General features: G+C 42.6%; 1 protein-coding gene across 4 annotated transcripts in view; it reads right to left on the bottom strand.

The window, feature by feature from the left end:
* RAD51B (RAD51 paralog B) overlaps positions 1-21,526 on the bottom strand; it is a 606,119-nt gene that overhangs the window by 223,537 nt on the left and 361,056 nt on the right. The gene's annotated exons all lie outside the window — the stretch shown is intronic.

Here is a 21,526-nt window from a genome sequence, read left to right as displayed (position 1 = left end):
GTGTTCGTCAGAACAGAACCATGCTCATTCTCTTGGTCATCCCCTCCACCCACTTTTCTCTTTAAGCCTATTGCTTCCATGCAGTCCCGACTTCTGCAGGTCTGGAGACAAGGGAGCGGGCCAGGAAAAGAAGTTATTAAAAGGAATCATGAAGGAGGAGGTTTATGGGGCATAACTGTGGAGCCAGAAAAGATAGCAGTCATGCCTCTGATCTCAAAATTAAACTCTACCCCACACTACTAGAAATCTCACAGATTCTGTAAAACTCGAGTTAATGTCAGATGTCTCCAAAAACTGAGCCAACTCCTGCCTGAGATACCAGTAATACTAATGAAGTCAATGGAGTTACACCAGAGATGAAACTGCCCCCCCCCACCCTTTACTGGAAGTTAGATTTTGGGGAATCTTCTCATTTGTGTGAACTCTGTACATGCCTTTGGGAAAATGTGTTCAGCAAAATCTGTGCTGGTCAGCTATGATGACACAGGGGAAGGCATTTCTAATAATGCAGTGTGACCTGGTTTGCTAACCTACTATTTCACTTGATTTTTCTAATTCTGAAATAGGAGACTGATCCATCTATAATGCTGGCAGAAGCCCCAGCTCTTTTTCTTTTGAATACCACATGCTCTATACAAGATGGAGAGATAGATGGTTGATCTGTTTTTACTCCAAGTGGTACCTCAACAAATCAAAAAGGGACAAACTGGAGAGAATTCAGAGAAATGCAACAAAAATGATTAAAGTGGGTAGGAAGAGACTGATGTATGAGTAGAGAGGTGAATTTTTGAGATAGTCCAAGAGAGTATAACCATGGCCGGCTCCAGGCACCAGCCCACCAAGCTTGTGCTTGGAGAGGCAACTGGATGGGGGTGGCGCGGTGCGGCGCTCCGGCTCCGGGGAGAGCGGAGCCACAGTGGGCTCGCCACCCTCCCCGGCGCTCTGGCTGCCGTGGGGAGAGCAGAGCCCCGGCCGGGCTCGCCGCCCTCCTCCCGGTGCTCTGGCCACTGGGAAGAGCGGAGCCCCGGGCTCGCTGCCCTTCCCCCTGCGCTCTGGCCGCCAGGGAGAGCGGAGCCCCGGCCAGGCTCACCGCCCTCCTCCTGGGGCTCCAGCCGCCAGCGGAGCCGCGGCGGGCTCGCCGCCCTCCCCCCCAGCGCTCTGGCCGGTTGGGGAGAGCGGCCCGCGGCCGGGCTCGGCGCCCTCCCATGCCGTGCTCCGGAATAGCTGGATGTTTCTGTTAAAACAATCAACAGTGAAATAGTTAATGTGGACATTGAATTTGTAACCAGTAGGGTTTTGAATTAATACCTCACTGAGGTGAAAAGGGAAGTTTATACCTCAACTAGAACTACTGTTTCAGGCTGTCTGCAGACTCAGGACCAGAGCCATCAGCACTTTCACATGTGAAAGGCTTTCTTCACAACTATATGGGACAGAAATGTTGTTGTTGGGTTGTTGTTTTTTTAACTTAGAACTTGTGCTTTGGAAAAAGTGGTGAGGCCACTAGAAAAGTATTAATTAAGAGTAATTGCCAGTAACTTGTAAGGTTGCCTGTAAGTTTGGTAACTTGCAAATGATGGTAAATATATAAAGTTTGTTGTGCACTAACCACATTTTGAGCCAAAAGGATATGGAGTCCATCCTAGCTAATCCATGGCCCATGTAAATCAATGGCATAAGTTAATATTCTATAGACATCAGGGGTTTTGAATCAGGCTCTAAAACATTTGAAACCACACATGACATTTATAAGATTTCTTATCAAAGGCAGTGGTTAAGTATGAGCTTGTACTCTGTGCTACTCTGAATTACTTCTCTCATTGTATCCAAACACTACATCTTATTCCCATTCCCAAGCACTTTCCCAGAACAGACAGTCCACAGTAGCACTATCCTGCTCTGAGGATCACTCTTCTTTAGCCTGATACATGTCAAGCTTTCACATAGATAAATACCTCCAGAAGCAGCAGCAGTAACAGCAAATGGGAAGTTGCAGTGTCAGGAATGCTGTTTGGTTAGTCTAACCAATCTGTAGTGAAAAGGCGAATGTGCTGACAATAATACCGTCTCTTTCTACCTCTCCAGTACAGTCTACCAGCTGCATGATGGAATATGGTCTAATGTTTGGAGCCACGGCCAAGGAGGTCTGAGTTCGATACCCAGCTATGCCACTCATTGACCCTTTTGGTGACACTGAGCAAGTTATTTACTGCAATTCATTAAGGTTTGCAAAGTGCTTAGACTCGACATCATTGGACAGAACACTCTATATTAGGCCAAAATGTATTACATTATTATTAGAACAGACCTGATGAGAATGAGAGAACAAAGAGAGAGCCTTAAGATTTTCCAGACCACTCATAGCCATGTGGCATAAGGTGGAGGCCTGCATCCAAACTGTATTGTCCTCTTTTTTTAAAAATCACAGCTGAAATGGGCAAGGATCACAAAGTTAAGGCAGCAGTCACACGTGGGTTTTGGATTGGCCTGTTAGAGTGAAAGGGGCTACCCATGAAGTTCAGAGATGAACTCTCCAAAGTTCTGTGCCTCTGATATTAGCTCTTATGTGATAGAACATCTTGACATTTCAATGTAGACAGGAAGGCTGGGCTGGGCAATGAAATAGTTAAATGTCTAGTGTCTGAGTAGAGGAGAAAACACACCATTACTCTCCCGGATCCTGCATTCCTTGCAGACTCAAAACTCCCACTGATGCCAACAGGAGTTCTGAAGGTGCAAGGAGGGCAGGACAAGGTTCACGGCAGTTTAAAAGAAGGCAGGCAAGTTAATTGCTGTAGCCTCTTCATTTTTTAAAGGAAAAAGCCCGTTGTACCAGGCTGTGTCAGCACCTGTCAGGAAGAAGACTGTTTGTGTGACCCACTTTCCGACAAATCATCTTCCATGAAGTTATTCAAATTTATGACTCTGGTGCAAAGTGGTTATTAAAGCTGGAGGAAATTTACAGTGCAGAACTTTTACAGGGTGAAAAGGAATGCTTTGCAGAAAAGGTTTCCATTTTAAAGAGATACTGTAGGTCTGCCGCAGACTTATATATTAGGCAACAAACAGGAAGAAAAACTAGCAAGTGAGGAGCTGAGTTGAGGCAGGAAACAGAGCCAGCTTTGCAGGAAAGTTCAAGGATGGTGAGAATAGATATTCTTTCCCTCCTCCCTGAACCAAATACCAGAAGACAGCAGATGTTTCAGAGGCAGGAAAGAGGAAATGGAAGAAAAATGGATTAAAATTGAAATGCACTGTTAAAAAATTCTTATCTTTTCTATTATCTCAAAAGCTATTTGATTATTAATGAGCTCATGAAAGGAGGTGAACAAATGTTACTATGTTCATAGAAACATCCCTTCCCTGCATTCTCTACCTCTCCCTCCCATCTCCAGTAGTTTCATATCTGGAGATTTTTTGTACCAGATCACCCTGCAGCTGGGCTCAAAGACACCATCAAGCTCACAGACGAGAGTCAGGTAATAGAACATAGGTTGCCGTTTTGACTCTAGGTTACTGATTCCAATCCAGATCGAGTTCCTGTCTATTGGTTGTTCAGTAACGTATATGAAATGAGTTGGAAGTGTCAGTCCACATCACAAAATTCCAATGGCAACTGGTACTAACTGACTACCTTGTTGGCAACATCAACAAGAAGGCCAAGGACTGAACGAGAATAAAGAATGTTCTATTTTCTCCTCCACAAAAAATGGTCCCTCTGGGTTAGGAGTAAGGCACATTGACAAGGGACTGTAACTGTTCTGGAGTGCAAGTGCATGGTAGGCCAATTTCTGTCCATAAAAAAACTGTCTGGGGTCACACTTACCTGCGGCCACAAGTGAAAACAAAGCCTTTTGTGGCTAAAATCAAACACAAAGTTAATGGCTTTCCACAGCCAGAGGAAAAATTAAACAAAGGAATAAATTCAAAGTGCAATCCAAAATGCTGCTTCCAGCAAGAAGACGAGGCATGCACAGCTGAAATAAGATGAGGCTTTGTTGTCCTACAAAGTGTCAGTTGTGCATGTATCAGTCTTCATGCAATGACATCTGGTGCTAGTTATAACCCAAGCCCAAGATGTATTTAGGAGTTTTGCTTTTTCTATCAACTAAACAAAACAAAACAAAAAAAACCCACAAGCATCTCTCACTTCCCTATACAACAGATATATGCTGCAGACTGGTGTAACTTGGCGTGGTTTGTGAAATCACCCTCTCATTTTTCTGTGCTGCTGGTGGTAGGAATACAGCCATGCACCTAATCAGAGGTTGCTCCCTCATGCCTGGCCCCAGTGAAAGGCTAGCATAGATAGACTCACAGGGTCCCCCTTCACCCTTAATGGGGAGGGAGCCATAATGTTGGAACTTTTTTTTATGTGACCAAGAAATATGATTGTTGCAGGGAAGGTTGGAGGGGAAGGTAGCCATGAAAGGCCATCAGTCTCAAGCACTGGCCCATGTTATGGAAATGTTTTAGAAGTACTAGAGCTAATGTTTTCTAAACAAAGAAATAAGGCTTCTTGCAGCCAGAATCTTTAAATGATGAATCTTTAAGGTTCCCTGCAGCCAGAGTCTAAGTGTACTCTTGAATTAAAGATAATCTGTCCCTTGCCAGTTCAACTTCTCAGAGCAACTGTATTCTACCCTTCCCCAATTTTTATGCAAGTTCTTATGCTTCCTGAAGGGAGAATCCCCATCAGCTGTGACCAACTCCATTGCCAGGGTCCTCTGCATTCTCTGCATGAAGCCAAACCCTCAGCAACTGGGTTTAAAATATTTCCCCACCACACATGGCAAGGGGTCTATACACATCACACTGAAGTAAACAGAGGAAAATGGTCTCCAAAGAAGTCAACTCTGTCATCTTTCAGCAACAGCATGTTCACCAACAATAACAACTTTGAAAAGCACAGAGAAAATATTTATAAATGAATTAATATTCTGAGGTCAACAAAAAGGGCACGTTCTTAAATAAGAATGAAAGTATTTTCCCCCTGTGCTCAGACAGTGTGGGTTTCTCAGGCAAGAGCTGTGGTTCACTGGCAGAGCATAAAAAGACCACTGCTCTTCACCTGTACTTTACTTAGCCTGGCTTTTTTGTGTAGGTCTCTAATGACACCAGAAGAAGCTATTTCCCCCGCCTCCCCCCAGCTTGACCCTATTCAAAAAGTATAGGTATAAAAATATCTAACGGTGGAAAAACCCATTACCCAATAAAAAGCCACAGGACAAGCTTCTATATGAAGTCACTAACCACAGTGCCCTTCTACCGCCCACTCCCCGTCCTCTGCCATTTTAAGCTCTTTCCTTTGCAGTATGTTCATTAGTCAGGACAGGAGCTTGACTGCCTTGCCGTCCAGTAGTGATGATCTCATTCTGTGAGTTGGCTTGCTAAGGTGCATTCCGTACCCTTTATGTGACATACTCTCCTCTGCCAGTCCACACAGAACTAATAGGCAGTGGGTGGGAGGCAAAGACCGACAAACTCACATGCCAGCCCTGTAAGCATAAATCACAGACACAGCTATAAAAAAAACTACTCTTTTCACACCCCTAGCTCATAGTGTAGACATTGCCCTCAACTGAGGTTTAAGACTCTGTCTGCTCTTGCCCACCTAAAGTCATAATCCTCTGTAAAGAACAAGGGAAGAGAAACAAAAATAATTGATAGGCCTGCAGAATTGTTTATGAGTAGCATATATTTCAATATTTTCTGTAAGACATCCGAGGATCTTTAGAAATAAGTTGGGACCTCCATTCAGTATCAGGATATGGGATGGGTCTTCCAGAGAATAAGATAAATGCCGTTTTGTTGTTAATTTCATGCTTCTCAATGCTGGCCAGCATGTCCATTATCATCAATATGTTTTGAATTAGGGAATCTCAGCTCCTGGCATCAATGGGTTCATGTTGATTCCATTTTGTTTTGAAAGTCAGTGAAAGAGCGAATGATCAAGCCAGTACTGAGGCTCCTGTCTGCTGACTTAAAAATGGAATTGAAGTTAAGAAACAAGAGAATCCAGCTGGTCTGACTTCTTGCCAGACAATCCACCAGCCCCGAACAAAACGGTCAGCTCTGAGGAGCTCAGTGGAGGAGGAAAGACAGCTGGTGGTTTACAGCACCTGAAACAGGCCCAGATCAGGGGAGTGCAGAGTCATGATACTAGGGAGCCGATGGTTTCTTTTAATCACTTCAAACCTTTTGCTTCTGTAGTTTGGCAATAAATCACAAACTGATCAGCTTCCAGCACTCCAATACTCCCATCACTTGCAATCAGAAGTACTTGGGTAGGTGATGTGGTGAGGGTGAATACAAGAGGACACAGTAGAGTGGTCATCGATGGGTTCCTCCCTATAACCAAGGATAAACTGTTTACACGCTAACTCACCCTCCCTCCTGGCCTTTCTATGAATAGGCTTGAGAAATTCTCGCTCTTTTTTTCTAATATTCCACTGATTTACAACATTATCTCCTCAATGACCACTGCTGACCCTCCTACACTGTAACTTTCTCCTTCCTTTCCTTTGTTGCTGCCCAGATCTTCCTGACATCATCCTGACCCCTAAAAAACAAACCCCCTCTCCTGTCCCATCATTTAACCCTGTTTTTCCAATAGCAAATCATTCCAACAGCAAAAGCATTTCCCAATTGTGCACACTCTTCAGAAAAAGAGTCAGAATTTTGTCTTGGCTACACATACCTTGGGCACACAGGTCCAAAATGATCCTTGTCCAAGCAGGGCATTTGACAATACTAAGGCCCTGTGAACTGGAGAATGCTTTTAATTATCATCTAATCAATCATACTACAAATTAATGCTGTTTTTTTTAAACCTCCCCCTCCCCCGACAGAAGTGGACAGATCATGATAATAATCACAGTGCATATAGGGGTGAGGGCATAGAAAGCTAGAATTAATGTGTTCATGTCCCTTAAAGCTAGAATAAAGAAGGGAGATTTAGTACTGCTCTGTCAAGACAACTGCAAGCTCCCTGGCACACTGTCCTGAAGAACCACAGTGTACAGCATTTGATTTTTCCATGCTGGTTAATCTCAGCTGCTCAACTGTGTCAACCTCTCCTAGTGCTTACCTGTCATCTGGGTGCCCCTCTTCTAAACTTCCCAAGCTAAAACCAAAAGAGCCTGCTGCAACTCTCCTCCCTGACAAGGAAAAAAAGCAGCTTGAAGTTTGGAAGCCTATGTGTCTATTGTCCCAGTAAAGTGGGAAAGGAGGAGGGATGGTCAAAACAAAAAACTCGCCTGGGGGGAATGCAGAGAAGAGGGAGAGAGAAATTTTGAAATGGCATAACCTTAAGGAGTCCTACAGGATGCTGCTCACTACTCCATGGGCATCTCATGAAGCCACAGTGTAGGACTTACGATAACTCCTAGATTTATATTTTTTCATGAATTATATTCTGGTGAAAAGGCGGTTGATTGGGAGCCCTAGAATCGAAAGTCCTCCGTTTATCCACAGAACTAATACAGCGCAGGCAGTGGCGGTGCAAACTTCCCATGCACCAATCTGCCATTGAAACTCAAGTTTCATATGAAAGGCTGTGAGTGGAGTCAAGTCTCCATTGTACGTTGAATCCTTGGCTTCTCTGTCAAGATGCCCTACAAGAGGACCAATTAGTGCCAACTGTGATAAGGGTGTTTCTGACAAGGCCATCTGTCTCCTTGGGAGCAGATTGAGACTTCCTCAACTCATTTAATATAGGCTAACAAAAAGGCATCAGCTAGTACAATTTCTGATTATTGTTAACTGAGCTGGAGTTGAACCTTGCAATTTAAATCAGCCATTCACCCCAAATTTGGGAATATTTCAGCACCATTCTACCTTTGTAATTATTTTCAAATCTCAATGAGCAACAATTTCTGATAGCCTAAGTTGAAACATTCTCTAATAAAACACAACACTACTCTTGACAACAAAGGCTCAATTATTTTAAAAGACAACCATAAATTGCACAGGAAAGATGTGCAGTTCTTTATGCAAAGCAGGCAAAGTGCCTCTTTTTGCATTATGACCTCTCACACACCTCTGAAAGTGCAGCTCTAAATGTTTTCAGAACTACTCACAGAATTCAGAATTAGAAAAAGTACTGCTGGGCTTAAATAATAAGAATAATCACAGATGGGAATGAGCTGTAAAGTTTGGAACAAGATCCAAACTCTTCCCAAAATAAGGGTTGATTGGACCTGGAGTTTCTCTCCAGTCCGCAACCCGAAGGCAGGAGTAAGGCAGACATTTTGGGTCCAGAGTAGTATGCTTGTAAATTAGGAGGTCTTCACCTTGGAATTTGGAATCTTTCAATAATATCCATCACAAAAACTATATTAAGAGAATGTTATGGTTGCACAATTAAGAACTTAAAAATTAGGAATCATTAAAGGTAAGGTTACATGTGTAATCTTAAATATGTCCCTTGTGTGTATGCAGAATGATAGTCTTTATTTCTAAAAAAAAGTAACATCAGCCTTAACTGTAGAATTTACTATCTTTTGACTATTTAACCCTGAACATAAATATTCTCAACACAATTTTTGACAGAATGTCCTAGGTTTAAAAAAATGATAGAAAAAATTCAAAATGCAGAACTATTTGTTTAGGCATTACATTAATGCTCTATCCCATGCATTGTATGAGGTCTGAAGGAAGGAACCTGCAAATCTGGTCAGCTGGGCAGTTTGTATCTTATGGGATACACATTAAAGGGATGCAATGGGTCCCTGCAGAACTTTGTCTCATTCACTGAGCACCCTAACTCAATTTTTTATTGCACAGTTATGTAGTCCCACATATATGGCCTCCTTTAGCTGCACACTTTACAAGATTAGTAAGAAAACACTGCAAAATATATTACATATGAACAGACTGTAATGACTCATGGGTCTTAATTCACTCATTTACAAAGCAGAATGTGTATTTTTTCAAAAGAAAGATGAAGAAGGATGGCCTTGTAGTTAAGATAGACTGGGACTAAGGGGTTCTGGACTCAATTCCTATCACAGACTTGCCAGGAGAACTTGAGCAAGTCACTTCATCTCTCTGTGACTTAGGTCTCCATCTATAAAATGGGGATGATAGTACTGCCTTTTCCCATTCTGTCTTGTTTGTATAGACTGTAAGCTGGTCGGTGCAGGGGTGGTCTCTGACTACCTCTTTGTACAGCGCCTAGCACAATGGAGTCTTGCTCTTGGTAGGGGGCACTAGGCATTATAACAACAGTCATTCTCAAAAAGAGATGAATCACTTTTATCTCAAACCTACCAAATCAATTCATCTTTGGACAGAGCCTAAGCCTGGAAATTTTCAACCTGAAAAGGTGAGTGTTTCACTGACTGAGCACGGAGAGCTAGAATGGAAGCATTGATACGGCCTTAATTTCCATTCCTGTTATAATGCAAAATATCCCAGGGCATGGCAAGTATTTAACTGCACTCTGCAGCATACACTAAAGAAAGATCCATGGCTGCCCGGAAGAGAGCAGTTCATCTCAATATGAACCCAAACTGCTCATTTGACTGCACTGAACACTCTCCTGAGGTGTATTACATTTTTTAAAAGTCAGTGAAATAAAAAGTTACAAAATGTCACTTTTAAAACTTGAATCATAGGAGGGCTGAAGCCCCAAGAGGCTTCAGTCTGAGCCAGAAACACTTTTTTCCCCCAAACAGAAGAGGGGAGGGGGCAGAGAGAGCAAGAGAGAGCCAGGGAGTGAAGAATTGCTGGTTTCAAATAGCAACATTGTCCAAAGGGGTGAAAGGGAACAGATGGCCATAGAGAATGCAGCCTCAAAGCTCTGAAGAAAAGGGCTATACTGACAGATCTTGCTGTTTCCCATTCAAGCATGAACACTCTGGCATGGAGAGTTAAGACGATACAAGGAACGACCTCTGTTCCCAGCAACTTGCTATGGGCAACTGGCCTCTGAAGTGCTCTGAGAAAAACAACACGAGAGAGAGGGAGACAGACAAACAGATATGGCAACAAGCCCAGGTTTCAGCCACAAGGAAAAAAAAAAAACCCAAGAAACAAAAAACAAACAAAAAACCCCAGAAGGGCTAGAAACAGCTGCCTTTTCCTGGCTCCAGTGCAGAGCATTAGAAGGAACATTTCCAGCTTTTCTCATCTTCCTTTTCAGAGCAAGGTTTTTTGGAGAGGTCAGCCTCAAGCTGCTGGTCTTTGCCCTGATTCGAGGTGAAAAAAAGGACAGATCAGAACTTGTCTTGCTCAATGAAACCTGCTTCCTTTAATCACAAGGCCCTTCCCTCCAGCTAATTCACAGCAACTTTATAAATATTTAAGTGCAAAGCAATAATGTTAATGCTTAAGTCTTGCATGCAAAAATGCTGGGAAATTTCAAGTGGTGGCTCCCACACTAAATGTAATGCATCTCTTGCCCAGCGAGTGGAATTTGCTTTCATAGCACTCAGCAATTGCACCATCATACATAAAAGCAGAGAGAGTTACACTCACTGTGGGAAACATAGCTAATAATGTCCTGTCCTTTGTATGTGGCAATTCTTAATTACAATATTGCACTAGCAGTTGCTTTCATTTAATGACACTGTGCATTTAATATTAGAGAGTGACCTGAGCTAGGAAATTCAGCTCCCATCCACACCAAAAATTCAGAGACAGGCCTAAGCCATAAAGTTTAAATCCATATGCAGACTTGAACTTACCTGAAGTTTGAGGGGGATGTAGGGTGAATCTGCATTTCTAATATGAACTTCTCTCTAATTTATATAACACCTGATATTTTTCAGAGCAGTGTATAAATATTAACCAATAAATCCTCATGATTCACTCTTGAGGCAGGGAAGTAAGCAAGCATCATCCCAATTTAAATTTCTTTCTTTGCAATAATAAATAAAGGGAAAAGATAATAGAGAAATTGTGGGCGATCACATACCAAATGTCACAGCAAAGGATTGCAATTGCTGCACAAATCACTTATCCTGTCTCTCCATCTGTGAAATGGGAGTTATATTTACTATACATTAAAGGGGTGTGGAAAGGGATACTTCAATAAAGTATATAAAGCACTTTGAGATCCTGGGTTGTACAGCACCATAGAAATCCAAATTATTGTTTAAATTATGTTCTTCTACAGGATAGCTGCACAGTGCTACATTCACTTTGCTAGAAGTGACAGACTAATCAGTTATTAATGTGCGACTCTGAATAGATGTTATTTGGTAAAAACAGTGAAACATTAAAAGTAAAAAGCAACAGAGGGTCCTGTGGCACCTTTAAGACTAACAGAAGTATTGGAGCATAAGCTTTCGTGGGTGAGTGCCCACTTCATCAGATGCAAGGTCTTGCGTCTGATGAAGTGGGCACTCACCCACGAAAGCTTATACTCCAATACTTCTGTTAGTCTTAAAGGTGCCACAGGACCCTCTGTTGCTTTTTACAGATTCAGACTAACACGGCTACCCTTCTGATGATTAAAAGTAAAAATATATGTTATTTAGATTAAACCAAACAAAATCCAATCCATTTTTTAATCATTAATTTCTTTAGAATGCAAAGCCCAAGAGCACGATTATTAAATGATAATTTCAAATGCTGATTAGCTAAATATGAATAGTTGATCAGTCAATTTGCCAGCCTTCCCTAAGCTTCTCTGGGTAATGGTTGTATTCAATAGCTCTCATTGTTTTATTTTGGTTGTGTCTGTGTGTGTCTTTGTTTTACTCATGCTGATTTGGGGACCAACATTCGCAAATTGGATCTGTCTTTCAAATTTCAGGACAGGTGGCTCCCCGGTATATTCCCACACATTCCAAGTATTTTTAAATGTTCCACATCTGTTGTCTAAAACAATTTAAGTTCTCTGCAAGAACCGTGGGAGATAAACATGTAAGATATATATAACATGTTAAATGACCTCTTATGCCAGACATGAGTTCTCTGTCATTTCCACAAGAAGATAGATATCATAAAAGAGCTCACCCATCATTTATTATGCTGTATAGTTTCTGAAAATTCCTACAGAGCAGCAGACAGCATAAGTCACCTTATGACAATGATCACATATATATCCATGATCACTGTCATAAAATGACTTTTTATGTTGTCTGTTTCTCTATTGAAATTTTTAGACATTTATATATGCCGTACAAAGTGCTTTACAAACTTTGCTGACTGAACAAACTACTGTATGTGTAAGTATATAGATGTTCTGTGTGGGATTTTTCAAAGATACTCAGTGTTGGTCTAACTCTCTCCCCATTAAAGTCAATGGTAACACGCCCCCCCCCCCAATGAAATAGAGCCACTACTCAATATTTGAGGACAAGAAAGTAAGAGTACCAGGTCTATTTGAACTGCTAGCCTAATAGGAGATGGAACACAACTGCCCAAGCTGGAACTGGGCTTGAGTGTGAGGGCTAACACTTCTACCCTTGTAAACAGTGTCAGAAGTGATCATGACCTTGGTTTTATGGCTCACTAGAGAAAACTTCTTCTCCAGCATCACAGTGCCCCTTAATATCACTGGGTTATGGGTTCAGTACAGATTCAGAGGGAAGAGTGCCACCATTTACTGAATAACCAACACCTTTTCCTGCAATATACTGGATTTTCCATGAAGGGCTCCCAAACAAGTACTCAACCAGTCTGACAACCTACTTAGCTTGTGAGATCTGACATCCAGTTCTTAGTGTGATGGACTAGCAACACTAAGATTATGTCTGTGGCTATGCAATATAGACAGACATTTCAAACTAACATTCTAACTATTTTTATAACACAGAAGCATGAAACTATGTGCTACACGGAAACGTTATCTTGGGGTTCTGGGTGAGTGACCCAAGCTTGACTCGCAGAGTTTGTCTACACAGCAAGTTACTGCACAGCAAACTAGGGTGCGACTCTACAGTGCACTAGCTTGCTGTGCAGAAACTCACCAGGTGGACACTGCTACAGCACACAAAGTCCTGGGACTTTCACCGAGCTATAGCAGTGTTAAGCTGCACTCAGGAGTTTCATTGTGCTGAAGCAGTGTTAAGCTGCACTCTGGGAATTTCACTGCACTGCAGCAGGGTCCACACAGGATGCTGCTACACGGAAAGCTAGTGCAGAGCTTCCAAGCTATTAAAGACTCAAGGGCCACTGAAAAGTCACACTCAAAATTACTTTCAAATATATTCAACTGCTATTTGTTCACATTTTGTTCTGCACAGTGGTTTACCAACCTTAAATAATTTTGGGGGGGAAAATACAGTACGTTCAAAGGAACTCAAACTGAGGGGTCCAGTCAAGCTCCTGCTACTAAAATCTTTGACATGAGAGTATATTTTCCAGACCTTTGAACTGTATTTTAATTTTTTAAATATACACTTAGATAAAACGTAGTATCTTTTCATGGGTGAAAACATCCTTCTGACTCCTCTGTTGTATGTACAATAAATGTGAGGAAAGTCATGGAGTGTATTTCAGAATCTGTATGTGCATGATTTGTGTATATACAATATTAATGAACTAATGCAGCATTTAAAGAGACACTGGAGAGGATGCTAGGCCTTCAAACCCACCTACTTTCACTACAGCCCATTCTGCAACATTTTATACACATACTTGTTATTTCTTTAGATCTGCGTTTGTACAGCACCCAGCACAACAGGGCCCAAATCCTGATTTTGGGCCCTTTTGGTGCTACCAGAATATAAATATTTTCTATCAGGGCTTTGGAGCGGAGCCCAGAGCTGGAGCGCGGAGCAGCTCCGGAGCAGTGGAGCTGCAAGTTTTTGCCTGGAGCTGGAGCAGAGCCGGAGCACAGCTCCAAAGCCCTGTATTATATATTGGGCGTGTCTATGTACTGAAGAGAGAGATTTTTTTAGATTGGCGGAGTGCAGGGATCACGGCAGAGAGTGCTTGCAAGCAACAGTATGCTAAATCAATTTCTGTTGACATATTTCTGTAAATTGCACCCATGTCAGATGTAGCAAAAGGTAACCCTGGACCTGACATGCCTTTCCATGGGCGATTCCCTTGTAAGGGCTGGGAACCTGCAGAATTTCTGACACACCCTTCTCCTGAAGTTTCCACTACTGCTGAAATAGCTGAGGGTTTAAGCCCTTAATCCTGAGGCTCTCAGGGCTGCTGCCAGAGGCAGGAGGCCCTGAACTTCCACACTGCTCTTCCAGCACCCAAGGCAGCACAGCTCAGAGGAAGCCACCTTACCAAATACTTCACTGCCACTCACTACCCTTGCAGGTGGGAGCATTCGCAGTATAAAGGGAGAACCTAGATAAAGGCTCAATTCTCCAACCTTTACAGCAGATGAGCAGCAGTTACCTACATGAGTAGCTGCAGATTCAGCCTGTGGGGCTGCAGTGACTCAGACTGGGTGCCCTGTGGGCTGGGTGTGGGAACAATAACAGAATGTCCAAAAGGGACTTCTGAGGATTCAAGCAGAAGAGGAGGGTCAGTGTGTATTACCTCAGCTTAGATCCACAGAGTTCTGCTATACTTTGTTCAGAGGCAGAGGGTGACATGGGGTGGGGAGGAGAGAGGGGGCTGTTGGTTAAAGGTGAGATAAGTACCCATTTCACAAGAAAGGTGTGTTTTTGTGGGGTTTGTCACAATACTGAGGAAAGAACACACAGGTTGTATGAAAAGTTCTGGCTTGAAAAATGCTTTTGAAATATTGTATTTTGTCATTCTCATCTGTACCCCCAAAACTGGTGCTTTTGAAATAGTCCCAGCTCTGATCAAATGTTGATTTTTCTTTAAAAACAGAAAACCCTCACAACCATGCAACCAAAACAGACACTTTTTTTTTTTTAAGGAAAAATCAACATTTGGTTAGAGAGAGTTTGCTCAGAGCTGGGCTTATTATACTCTCAGTCTGTTTTAGATGACTGGGCAAACAAAGGTTAGTGGATAAAAAGGACTGTCTGTGCAGCTATCAGAGAACATCACACATTTGTAATATTTTGGCAGTCCCTTTGGTCTATTTTCTCCTGGATTTGCTATAGTAACCAAGTGGATATGCTCACTTACTCCTCTTCCAGTGATCAGTACACATTTTAAAAAACGATGAGCGGGACAGTGGGGTGTAGGTAGAAGGTCAGGTGAGTGAATATTTGTGCTCCTGTATGTCAGACAATTGGCACTATTGAGAAGCCACATCCTATTTATCCACAAGGCCAGATGTGGCGCATGCAGCTCTGAAGCGAGTTTCCTTCTGCTTGCTCTGCCGAAGATTTCACCCCTGACCTGGGGGACAGTCTCTCTGGGAGGCGAGATGTGATACAGTTTCTAGGCTTAGCTCAGTTCCTGGAGCTGGCAAATGTGACACGCTGTATGTGATGCTTTTGTGAGGATTCAGTCTTAAAGCTTGGGAAGGGTGAGACTGTCTGAAATTCTAAGACCCGTTCTCATTTTATTAGGGACTACATTTTAACAGAGGGTCTGAGGAGGAGAGTCCCAGAGGTACTAGGCTAGTACTATTATTTTAAAGTCCCCAATCCTGTATTAAAAAAAAAAAAATAGCCCTCTGTAGACAGGCTGTAAGAATGTGAATGTTCCTCTGCTTCTCGGGCATAGCAGAACTTTCTACCATAACGGTAAAGCTCATCTGTGCAGGAGACAGAGCTTTCCGGGGGGCCAGTCCAAGACTGTGGAACAACTCATACAGGAACTAAGGACCTTCACAAACCTCATCACCTTCTACACCAAGTGGAAGAAGCATTTCTCTAACAAGAACAGAGAAAAGTGTACATTTAAAACACAAAATAAAACACCACGCTCCACCCACAATTCTCCTCCAGGGGAAAGGGTGAGAGGGAGAATGAACCACACATGACAGATGTTAGTCACTTTGCTTAATTGCATTCAGATACTATGCAATGAGGATGGGATGGGATGGGAAGCCTATCAAATAGAATCAAATCAAATCAAACTAACCTATCTGGAAGCTGTGGAGTGTGTTGAAAAGTGTTTGTGTTTAGGTAAATGAAGGGTGACAACCAAGGCTGCCAGGAAACACTGCATTATGCCATTCTAACCTAGAGCAACTGCAGCGTGAGGCCCTTGACAATGTAATACACTGTTTTATTGTACTACTCCAAGAATTAGAACGGCTACTTGGCCACCCCTGATTTCAGTAGTACCCTGAAAAGGCTGTGGCTGAAGTTGCTATTGTCCAGGACCATTTCCTAGTAGTATAGCATGCCTCTATCTTCACAATACTGATGTTCTACATACTCCTGGTAAAATTTCAAGAGCAAAAAACAGAGTTGACAAACTGAGCTGTATATGTGATGGCCTGAGGCAACTAAAGTGGGGAGATCTCCAGAATGAGATGATGGCCAGAAGTGTAATCACGGATTGCTGGTGTAATCTGGGGCATTCTACATAATACACTCATTGCAGAAAGCAGCATCTCACCCACCCCCAAATGCTTAGCAGAAGCACAGTGACCTCATCGTTCTTTCTTGGCATGAATAACACCATCTGACTTCTTGTTTCTACAAAGGAGCACTATGGCCAAGTTCATGTTGCATGCTGTGCCTAAAGAGTAACACAATGGCAAGATGTGGCCCATATTTGACATGGTCAGAATGGGTAACTGCAGTGCACCGTTACTGTTATACTACCTCTGCAGCTATCTGACCTGCCTTATGCAGTACGTTCTGTTAAAACACTCAAAATTCTTCACACTGGCCAGAACTGTATAATGAAATAACTTGAGCAAAAAGGGAGTGGCACAGTCCCAGTATGGGACTGAGTGGCGGAATCCCAAGTATGCTTTCCAAGTGGAACTCATGGCATGGTACTGAGCCAACGACATGAGAAAGTATTTGAGAAAAATCACAGATAAAAAGTAGAACTCCAATATTTACTCCATTGGCATAAAGCCAACTGAGGGATGAAGATAATACCAACTTCAGATGTAAGAGCAAAGTATTACTATGGACGAGGGATATATCTTAGTTTTCCCTTTGAGGGACCCTATTTCAAATCTTGCTCTGATCAAAGCTCTCAAAAAAGATATTAATATTGATAGACAGTTACCATTTAACAGCTGTGAGGTGGCTTAGGTGAGATGAGTCTGGGGTTTCAGTCTGCTTCCTGGGGGCATATGTCCACATTGCAAAAACTACCACCACGCATAGCTTCATGTTGGCAGTCTCAACAAAGAGGCCAAGGTTTGAATTCTCCCAGTCTTACACTTCTCTGCCTCTGTTTGCCCTCCTATCTTTTGTTCGTCTTGTCTATTTAGATTGTAAATTCTTTGGGGGCAGGGATTGTCTCTTATGATGTGTTTGCACAGTGCCTGGCACAATGGTGCCCTAGTATCAGTTGGAACTGTTAGACAGTACTGTCAAATAAGAATAATATAAAGTTAGGTCAGAGCATTAAGATAGTTGTGGGAATACCAGTAACACCAGAATGATGGCAGCAACCTGGAAGGAAAGACAGACATCCCATTGGAAGGATTGATTTTTTCAGTCTGCTAGGGCATACGTATTTCGGATCTGTCATTCATTTGCCTTGTGAATTGAGGAGAGCGTGTAGCATGCGACTACACTCGCTGGAACAATGGCTGTAACCCACAACCGCTGGTGAAGTGTTCTTCATTTGATCATTGGGAGTTTCAGTCATGCAGCTATAAATTATTCTGCATTTTCTATGGCTACATAGCTTAGAGACATACACTAAAGAGTGCTTTAAAAAGTCCTTTCTCCTCCCTGATTGTAATGTGTCAAAGTATCAAAAGATGGTATAAACCTATCACTCCCTTTTATCAAGGGCCACATGTTGGCCCCAAACTCCCCCTCCCCAAGTGTCTCCTAGCCTCCTTCTCAACCAACCCCCTCCTCTCTCACCTCTCCTCAGCCATATAGGCCTAGGCATAAGGAACCTGATGAAACTGGAGTCAAATTGAGTTACTGCAGAACCACATGGAAGAGGTGTCCAGGGACCCCAACAAGCCTCAACTGGGCTTCTCTCATTTGTCTCTGCACTGCTCATCTGAAGCATTTAACTAGACCCACCTGCCTCCCCTCCTCAACCTGTCTTCCTGATTCCTGCAGGTGTCTTTGGGTTTCTCACCAGCATCATCACAGTGTATCAGGCAGGTGGCAGATAGCAGGTCTGATGAAGAGGGAGAAAAGCTCTCTTTCCCTGCTGCCTCCAGCTCTATTCATCACTGTCTGATGGCAGCACAGAAGAAGAGTCTGCTAGGGAAGGAGAGAGGAATCAGCTAGTCCACAGCACCCAGTGGCAGGATTAGGATGTCCCTGAGGTTGTCAACCAACTACCAGAAGAGATGTGTCAAGGGAAGGGAAAGGGAGAGAGATGCCCGTTGGCCCCGCTGGGAAAGTATGAGCGGTGGTATTGTGGTGGAACTGCTTTCTTAAGATGCTGAGTAAAGGGGACAGGTATTTACCATCTGGCCCTAGAAGACCTGGAAATTAATAAAGAAACTGGATTTGGTGATGCTTTAGACAGCACATGGAAGAAAACATACCATTTCCTATAGACTTTGACCATGAAAATTTGATTGTATTTTGGAGCTCAGATTTTTGATGGTCCAGAGTAGGCCAGTTTGTGTTCAAGCCCCTCCCAGACATGAAAGGGAATGTGCCTCTCTACAGCACCTCTCTTGGTAACAGAGCAAGGCAGAGAAACGCCATCTTTAAAATGACTGGGGTCCTATGCAGGAGCCAACTGCTCCTAACCAGACCCAAAGAAACAGCTGTCAACTATAAAATGACACTACCTGTAGAAGGGAAGAATGTGAGAGTGGCCTCGTGGCAAAATTGTAGCTACAGCACAGCAACGTACCAAGGAGAGCCTTGCAAAGGGAATTTTTGAACATCCAAACTGTTCACTCTCTTTGGCATTTCCTCATTCACAGAGATCATTTGAGCAGCGCCACCTCTGTCTTCAGCAGGCAGAACAGAACCTGGCTCCACAAGAATGGCAAACAGTCCAACATGGCACAGCTGGCAGCTTCTGCTCTGGAAAAAGCTACAGTCTAACTGGCATGCAGACCGAACGGTCTGTTAGCCTAGAGATGCAGATGCTTTTCTCCCTAGGTTTGGCTCACATTCATTATTAGGGATTAGCAAAATGTGGTGTCTGATCAAACAAGTTAACAAAACAAAGACAGATGGCAATGCAGTATCTCTGCAATTTATTTATTGCAATGCAGCCATCACATACTTCTCCACTGCACACCCTCTGACTATAGCTTCCCCAGGGAAGATTTCTCCTACAGTGTCGTCAGTTCCACACCACATAGTGATACAGAAGTGTAATATAAATTATACTCTAATCACTGCAACTACTGTAACTCTAAATTAAAGTAAATTCATTAATTCCTAAGGTACCTTAAATACAATTGTAAAAATTAGCCATTAAATTGGAAGCTGCCATCTTGACATCTTAGGCCAGACTGAGAAAATTGCTACCTGGCATAGTGCCTACTGCTGTGAATAACCCCATTAACTACAGAGGGACTATTCATGAGAGAAAGCATTATGTGTGGTAGTAATTATTTCCGGGATTAGTCCCTTATGCTGGAAGCAGGGACTTTCCAGGTGTCTGGTTCTATTGGAACAACTTACCTAGGGATGTGGTGGATTCTCTATTGCTTGAAGTCTTTAAATCAAGACTGGATTTTTTTTCTAAAAAGATGCTATAGCTCAGCCAGAAGTTACAAGCCCAATACAGAAATTACTGGGTGAGGTTCTATGGCCTGTGTTAGACAGGTCAGACTAGATGATCACAATGGTCCATTCTGGCCTTAAAATCTGGTAATCTAGTTCTGACTGAAGACTAGTCTCTGGACCAATTTGTAAAAATATTAATAGAGTCACATATGGGATTAAAAAATTGGTTTTGCACATGATCAGTATGAAATATCCCCAAGGCCACATTCTGGGACCTTGGAAAAACAAATACACAATGCTAAATTCTGCCCTCACTCACATCCCTAACAATGGTAAAATTTAGCCTATAATACTGAAGTTAGCATAAAGCTATAGCTAGATATCTAGTTCACTATTAACTTTCACAGTTGCATATTCAAGAAATGACGCAACTATGGAAATAAACAGCAGAATCACTGAAGAGATTAAAATGCTAATCACTTTTAACTTGTCTTTTAAAACAACAAAACCCCAAAGGAAATCAAGCACAACTTACAACTAAAGTTACAATTTCAAACAATCAAAAGTCAGAAAAGACAATTCTTACCTTGCTTACTCGGCACAGGTGGGATGTTTTGGATTTCAAATTAGGATGTTAAATGTATCCTTAGAATACAGTGGTCCCATTTCTGCCCTCAGACAGACATGCATGCACAGTTATCAGAGTGCAATAGGAGTTGTAGGGATATACTAGTGCAGCGGTTCTCAAACTGTGGGTCGGGACCCCAAAGTGGGTTGCGACCCGATTTTGATGGAGTCACCAGGGCTTGTAAGGATAAGGCCTTTTCCTGCAGCCATATTGTAAGGCCTTAGGCCTTTGTCTGCAGCCATATTGGGAGAGCAGCAGCCATGAGCTAAGAAGCAAAAAGTCACATCCTCACATTCCATCTAAATTACATTAAAACATTGTAATATCAGGCAGTTACGAAGGTGATCCTGTCCTAATAGTACCCACTATCACCAGATAGAGAAACAGATCTTAAGGTGGTTAAAGAAAACTTAGTTTGATAGCATTCTGTCTGTCAAGCATCACTTATCAATAGTTCAAGTATCAAGGGGTAGCCGTGTTGGTCTGTATCCACAAAAACAACAAGGAGTCCAGTGGCACCTTAAAGACTAACAGATTTATTTAGGCATAAGCTTTCGTGGGTAAAAAACCTCACTTTTTCAGAGGCATGGAGTGAAAATTACAGATGCAGGCATTATATAATGACACATGAAAAAAAGGGAGTTACCTCACAACTGGAGAACCAGGCTGACAGGGCTAATTCAATCAGGGTGGATGTAGTCCACTCCCAATAATGGATGAGGAGGTGTCAATTCCAGGAGAGGCAAAGCTGCTTTTGTAATGAGCCAGCCACTCCCAGTCCCTATTCAAACCCAAATTAATGGTGTTAAATTTGCAAATGAATTTTAGTTCTGCTGTTTCTCTTTCAAGTCTGTTTCTGAAGTTTTTTTGTTCAAGTATAGCTACTTTTAAATCTGTTATACAATGTCCAGGGAGATTGAAGTGTTCTCCTACTGGCTTTTGTATGTTACCATTCCTGATGTCCAATTTGTGTCCATTTATTCTTTTACGTAGGGACTGTCCGGTTTGGCCAATGTACATGGCAGAGGGACATTGCTGGCACATGATGGCATATATAACATTAGTAGACGTGCAGGTGAATGAGCCCTTGATGGTGTGGCTGATGTGGTTGGGTCCTCTGATGGTGTCGCCAGAGTAGATATGGGGACAGAGTAGGCAACGAGGTTTGCTACAGGAATTGGTTCCTGCGCTACTGTTTCTGTGGTGTGGTTTCCACCCCACCATCAACATCAGCCTGGACCAGTCCACACAAGAG

Source organism: Malaclemys terrapin, chromosome 4, assembly GCF_027887155.1.
Source record: "Malaclemys terrapin pileata isolate rMalTer1 chromosome 4, rMalTer1.hap1, whole genome shotgun sequence".
Classification (NCBI taxonomy): Eukaryota; Metazoa; Chordata; order Testudines; family Emydidae; genus Malaclemys; species Malaclemys terrapin.
The sequence above is the reverse complement of the archived record's forward strand: the minus strand, read 5'-3'. Positions and strand labels throughout refer to the sequence as shown.